Genomic DNA, 7,463 nt, shown 5'->3' with positions numbered 1-7,463 from the left:
TTGAAAATGCATCAATGACAATTAATCATGAAGTTCCAAGAAAAGGACCTGCATAGTCAATATGCAATCTTGACCAAGCTTCTGTTGCCTGTGGCCACGGAAAATATTGTTTTGGCGGAGCTGATTGATGCGTCTGACATAATTTACAGTTAGAAAGCATTGTTTCAATATCTTTATCAATGTTCTTCCAGTAGCAATGTTCTCTGGCCATGCGTTTCGTGCGTACTATGCCCAAATGACATTGGTGTAACATTGTTAGCACTTTAGTCCTGTGATCTTTGGGTATAACTACTCTTGTTTTTCCCGTTTCACTGTGAACTAATATGACGCCTTTGTGCATTGTGAGAGCATGTCCCATGTTCCAATAAGATTTCACTTCTGGCTGAGCTAACATGTCCTTATCGGTTGGCCATTCCATAAGAATATACTGCTTTATGTTTGATAACACTGGATCTTTGGGCACTAACTTAGCTATTATGGTGGCATTGACGGGGAAATTTTCCACGACGTCCTCACTGATTACGTCTATCTGAAAACATACGTCCTCTGATTTGTCAAAATGTTCATCTTGACCCGCCGGTAGACGTGAAAGTACATCGGCGTTGGCATGTTTTGCCGTCGATCGATATAAGATCTCGTAGTTGTAATTAGACAGTAGCAATGCCCAACGTCGTAAACGCTGTGCTGCCGTAGAGGATACACTATTATGTGGTCCGAATATTGTCACCAATGGCTTATGGTCTGTGAGCAGAATAAATTTTCGTCGCTATATGTAGTCATGAAACTTCTTCACGGCAAAGATAATTGCTAGTGCCTCTTTTTCTACTTGGCTATAGTTTCTTTGACTTGAGTTTAAAGTTTTCGACGCGTATGCAATCGGTCGTTCAATTCCTTGATGTTTATGGGACATGACTGCACCGGTCCCGTAATCTGACGAGTCCGCCGCAACAGTGATCAGCTTTTGCGGGTCATATGTCGTAAGACATTTTGCGTCCACTAAACTTTGTCTCAGTTTATCGAATGCGTGCTGGCATTCTTTGGACCAATTACACACGACTCCTTTGCGAAGCAATCTGTGCAACGGTTCGGAAATTTCAGCTGCTTTCGGTATGAATTTCCGATAATAATTAATTTGGCCTAATAAAGCTCTTAGTTGCTTTAAGTATTTTGGAGCTGGCAGTTTCTGTATTGCTACTGTATACTGTGGTGTCGGACTGATTCCGTTATTTGACAATATATGTCCTAAATATTGAATTTTCTTGACAAAAATATACATTTGTCCTTGTTACACCTGAGATTGGCCTTTCTGAGAACCTTGAACAGTTCTTCCAGGTTATCTAGTAAATCTTGTGGAGTTTTTCCCGAGACGATTATGTCATCGAGATAGTTAACTGCGTTAGGACAGTTTCTAATTAATTGTTCCAAGTAAAGTTGAAAGATGCTTGGTGCACTAGCGATACCAAATGGTAAGCGCTTGTATCTGTACAATCCAAATGGAGTATTTATGACCATAAACTTTTGTGTATCTTTGCGTAAAGGGACCTGCAGATATGCTTCCTTTAAATCCAATTTGGCGAAATACACCCCCCCTGCTAATTTATACATCAGTTCTTCCGGTTTCGGAATCGGGTATGTATCTATAATGCACTGTGAATTGACAGTAGTCTTGAAATCTCCACAGATACGTAATGATCCATTTGGCTTTTCTATTACAACGATTGGGGTTGCCCAGGCGCTACTTGTGACTGGTTCGATAATACCATTGCCTTCTAAACGGTCAAGTTCTTGTTTTACGCGTTCTTTCATTGCGTAAGGGACAGTTTTAGCTTTGCAAAACTTCGGCACTGCATTCGGTGTCAGCGTAATGTGTGCCTGGTAATCAGTGACTCAGCCTGTCGCGGAGGAAAAAATATCTTCGTACTTCTGCAACACTGTTTGTAATTTTCCTTTCGGAACTTCATGAGCAACCTGTTTCGCTTCATGCATTGTGAAGCCTAATTCGTTAAAGAGATCCAGACCCAGCAAGTTTGATGCCTTATGGATGTTAACTACTGCTAAAGTAGCTGTCTTGGTAAACTGTTTGTAAGTTACTTCCGTCGTCATTGCACCTTTGACTGGAATGTGTTCATTACTGTAGCTGTACAGTGAGCTTTCAAAATGCAGCAATTTAGGAGAACCTAGCCGTTTATGCGCGTGCAGATTTATGATAGAGATCGACGATCCTGTGTCAATCTTGAATTTGATAGGTATTTTGTTCACCAGTAATGTGACATACAAAGATTTGTTCCTGTTTTGTACAATAGCATTAACTTTATGTTTAACTTTTGAAACCTGAATATAGTCTTGGCTATTCATACCGTCACACGCATTGGAGGTATACTTCTTAAAATTAAGCGCTTTCTTATTGCTAAACTTATTTCTAGACTGTACACTTTTCTTATTACACACTTCTGATTTGTGCCCTTTTCGTTTGCAAAAGTCACAACGTGCGTTACGATAATAACTATTGTCTCTGTGATGATTGATTTCACATTTATGACATGATTTCAACGTTAGTCTTTTAGCTTGGGTGTGTGATCCGTTCTTAGATCGCGTGAGCCTAGCCTTGCTGTGCAGTTTTAGGCCTCGGGTACGCGGTCCGCGTTGCCCCGTGTCGCGTGCCTGTGTCGCGAACACGTCACAGCCGCCGTCTTGTGCCACACTCACAGAAGCTTGGCTTTGTTCGTGTGCTCGAATGATTGGTAAACGATTTGCAAGGACGCATTGATTAAACTAAGGAGCTCTTTCCTTAATTTCTCGTCTGGTGAATGCATTATGAGCATATCACGTATTAAAGAATCTGCATAAGACATTTTACACTTTTCGTTTTCACAAATACATTTGCAGTTCCTAGTTAATCCTTGCAACTGTGTAATCCATTCCGCGTATGTCTGCTGTGCCTTATTCTTGCGTAAGTAAAATTTATGCCTTGCAGCAGCGACATGCGTTTGCTTGTCGAAGTATTTTTCGAGCAAGTCTTTAATAGCTGGGAATGACAAATTTGTCGGTTCACAAGTCGGACTCAGTTTTAAGAGAAGGTTGGAGATAGCTGCGCCGCAATTTGCCAAGAAATAAGATCTTTTTTCTACATCACCTGATATCTGGTGTGTGAGGAAGTGCTGTTCCAGGCGTGCTGCATAGTCCGGCCACGCTTCCTCCTTGCTGTTGTAAACTGCGAAAGGTGGTGGCGGAAGATTAATTTGTAGCGGAGACGCTACGGCAGGCTGCGACTCCAAACGTTCCACTCTCGTAAGCAACGCCTGTTGCGTCTGTTGTATTTGTGCCATGAGATTTACGATCTGCGCCGTGAGCTTCATGGTTATCTGAAAATTCCAAGTGCTACTAGATTACTGCAATAATGATATTTTAGCTGCAAGACAGCGAGTCAACAGTCAAGTATGTAGCTTCCCGAAGTCCACTGTAATCTATTTTATGTCAGGCTCACACGTGGTCATCCGTAATTGTGCTGAAATCATCTGTGTCCTTAGTACCTCAACGCCAATGTGGTGTGCGTACTGTAAGACCTTCGGTACACACACCATCAGATTATTTGACTCGTCGCTCTAACGAAGTAGGCAAGTGTCAGTAATATCTCTCGTGGTCTTATTGTTGGCGTGTTTATCTTCTGCCGTTAGGTCAGACAATAGAAATGCCACTTGCACGCTTAGAGTAGCAGATAGACGGTGACCAACTTTAAACAGAACTTGATTAATTTTGACACACATTTATTAAAATAATAAAATTCATAGATATTACGTAACATGATTCTGGATGCTGTTTACAATTGACAATCTGAAGTTCCTTTGGTATTGGTACGTTAATCTTATTCTCAAATATCTCTGATACTTGACAAAGTGTCTATACATTTCTCTTCATGGCTATGTATAGGAATATGATAATCTTATTAGGCGCAGACTGAAAATTGACTATAGACTAATGCAGACTAACGCAGACTGTCTAATTGGAGGTCTGTACACTCATTATAATACCTCGCTTGTTCAGGTATCACCACGCGAGTGTGATCCGCGAGGAGAAAAGGTTCAACGTTAGCAGCAATCTCATTGGCTGTGTTACTTATTAATACGTGGATCGGCGGAAGCAGAATTTGGTCCGTCTCTAAGGCAGCGCCATCTCGTAGTGCGGAGACGGACAAGTGCTGCGCCTGCACTGTTGTGCTTAGCGGGGCACACTCTACTGGGAAAGTTGTGTACGCGCTGACTATACGGAACTATGTACACAACACAAACAGTCCATCCCGACAGAGCCCCACGTGCCTGAGTAAGTCCTGTATAACTGAGACGCAGCGGGTTCCCCACGGGTTTCCCCCTATGACTGTTCCACCACTACAGCCATGTATCTCATCGGCCTGCAGCACACATTAAGACTGAGGGCAATTTATAGAGGTTTTTACCATCCTCGGCAACGGTCTTGCCGCAGTGAATACACCGGTTCCCGTCAGATCACCGAAGTTAAGCGCTGTCGGGTGTGGCCGGCACTTGGATGGGTGACCATCAGGGCCGCCATGCGCTGTTACCATTTTTCGGGATGCACTCAGTCAAAGAAAACCATCATAACGAACGGGATAGCGGTGTGCTGACCACACGCCCCTCCTATCCGCATCCTCAGCTGAGGATGACACGGCGGTTGGATGGTCCTGATGGGCCACTTGTGGCCTGAAGACGGAGTGCTTTACTATTCTCAGGACCCAGGTGGTCAAGTCAAGATCCCCATTTCTCGTAACACTCAGCGTTCCGCCACTCTACTGCACAGTGGTCGCTGAAGTACGTCCAGAGCTTAAGGCGACGAAGGACTAGCGGCGCTTACCAGTCCTCAGCTCAGGAGATCCGGTGTCGCCAAGCCTGTACCCAGCAAACGAGTGCTGAGCTGCTGGGGGCACCATGAGTTGGACCCACACTTTCAGATTACCGTGAAAATGAATCAGTGTGTTTATTTCAACATTTAGGTAACCAACTGGTGCCCTTCCTTCTATATCTTCGCGATGAGTGTACTTTGGACACTTCTGTCTTGGAAGATGGCAAATGTCGTGTAGACATAGCTAAGTGCATAAGTCTCACGTCTGACGAACACTAAGGGACTCTACAGCTGCTCGACGGCACGCTGAATGGCCTGATCTTCATCGCATAGCACAGTTTTGGGATGCCAAGAAATGCTCTTGCAACGGCAGTTCAAATGGATCAGCTTGTTGACATTTCTGCAGTTTGGTAGCTCTATGTGAGCTACCCATCAATGACTGTCTCCAGGCCTGTGGAAACTTCCTCTGCGAACTGAGGTCAACATCAATGCTAGAACAGTGTTGTGTGATATTAATGTGATGTCTCCTAGGGATTACTAATTTTTTGTCCTGTGCGCCAATATACAGAGTATAAGGGCTGTAGATAATGTAGTATCCTGCGCACTCGTCTAATATAGGGTGCCTAGGATGCTGTTTCCTCGGATCGCTAGACACCAATTCAAGCAAATCATATTAACGGAATTTATTACATTCAGTTAAATTGACAATACTTAACTTTGCTTATTCACAATGGTGTGTCGCAAGCAAATGGTGATTTGCAAATAATCAATGTCCTTCGGTATATACAATTTGAATGCAAGCAAAACAAAATAGTTCACTAGTTGCTGCCATAGCGTTCGTATGACGGCATGTCTTCAACTGTGGCCGCGGCTAGGCGGTTCGGTGCTTATATTCTCTTCGTGTAGAGACCGCTCCTGTCGTGGTGTCGTCCTAGTTTTCCGTTCTTCATCGTCATGCCGGTGCTTGTCGCTACGCTGGAGCAAATTGATAACTGGTGCTTTAATAAGTACCCAATTCAGTGGTTTTGTTGTTTATTCACTTTGTCTACCAGTTTTCCCACAAAACACATCACATAATTTAGACCACTTTACGTCCACACTTCAACATCTGGCCTGTTGCCCAGGGGAAAACAAACACTAATGGCTCTGATTGTGCCACGCCCACCTCGAGGTATTAACTGACCTAAAACATACTAGTCCTAGTAGCTATAATTATTAGTCTGCAAATGATGTAAATATCGATGCAATGTTGTTCAGTACACTGTCCTGCGTCATCAGTGGAAACATCTACACTCATACCCGTAACACCCCGTGTGCAGTGTGTTTTCTTATTACACGTACATAATGAAGGGGTGAATAGAGGGCAATGAAACAAGCAAGTAGTCCTGGCAAACATAGGTCTGAAAAGAATGGTTTCCCCTATACAACACATACACAAGTGCAGTAGTGCTAACGTCACAGCTCTATTGTAGAGCAGAGACTTTCCTCTTGTCTACAAGGCGAGCATAAGCAACGACCACAGTCCAGTTTAGTCTCTTTACAGAGTGATTAAATAAAATTTAATCCACACACTACGGGGCAAACGTTTTAGATAACTCACGATAAAAAGTATATACTTTATTTCAATGTACAAACATATCGTAGAAACTATATCATCAAAATAAATGTTTTCTGCCTCTGTCTTGAAATACAGTGTGGTTTAGATTTCAGCCTTATCAAAATGTCCACGCTTTAACCCTCAGAACAACTGCAACAGCTCTTGGCATTCTAGAAATAAGACTTTTTTGTGTTTTTGCAGGTATTGCAGTCCACTACGCCTGTTAATTATTTCATAGATCTTGAACATCAGACGACCTCAGTTTTCTGACCGCCCACTCGAGTTCATCCCATAAGAGCTCAGTGGGATTCAAGTTAGGTGACTGACTTGTCTAACTCATATTCTTCGGGCCTCCAAATTTCGCTTTTCTACTGATATACGCTCTGCTTAATTTACACACCTGCGTTTCATACGTTCTCCACGAATTCGACGAACAAATTTTCGACGACGGCTCCTAAGCTCTTCAAACACAGCTTCGTCTGCGAATAACACTTGGACCATTGCGACACACTAGTTTTTATGTTGCTGTGCCCACTGCAAACTTGTCACCTTATTTTGTTCCTGTAATAACGATTTTTTGTTCTGCTATGAGCACTTTGCACCTTGTTCACGAAGACGGCGTTGCATCCTTGCAACAGAGATTGGAGCTGTTCGCATAGTGTTGTGGACTGGTAAGACAGCCAATCCACTATGACAGGTAGCCGAAAGGCACGCGTTTAAGCTCACGCAGGCTGGCGTGAGGTCTGGAACAGGACAAGGTCTTTATAGTAGCAAAAATAGTACGTAGCTTCTGGAATACTTAACTTTAATCCATAATTGGTGAACATCGGTCTGACGGTACATGCATCACAAGATAAATAGCAATTGATAATGGCGCCTTGCTATGTCGTAGCAAATGACGTAGCTGAAGGCTATGCTATCGTCTCGGCAAATAAGAGCGTATTTTGTCAGTGAACCATCGCTAGCAAAGTCGGCTGTACAACTGGGCGAGTGCTAGTAAGTCTCTCTAGACCTG

The 7,463-nt window shown here is 43.2% G+C and overlaps 1 pseudogene; it reads left to right on the top strand.

Moving 5' to 3' along the window:
• The first annotated feature begins 4,457 nt into the window (after positions 1–4,457).
• LOC124712720 lies at positions 4,458–4,575 on the top strand (annotated as a pseudogene).
• The last annotated feature ends 2,888 nt before the right edge of the window (positions 4,576–7,463 follow it).

The sequence above is a fragment of the Schistocerca piceifrons genome, chromosome 8 (assembly GCF_021461385.2).
Source record: "Schistocerca piceifrons isolate TAMUIC-IGC-003096 chromosome 8, iqSchPice1.1, whole genome shotgun sequence".
Taxonomy (NCBI): Eukaryota; Metazoa; Arthropoda; class Insecta; order Orthoptera; family Acrididae; genus Schistocerca; species Schistocerca piceifrons.
Note: the sequence above shows the minus strand (reverse complement) of the source record. Positions and strands in the feature narration are given on the sequence as shown.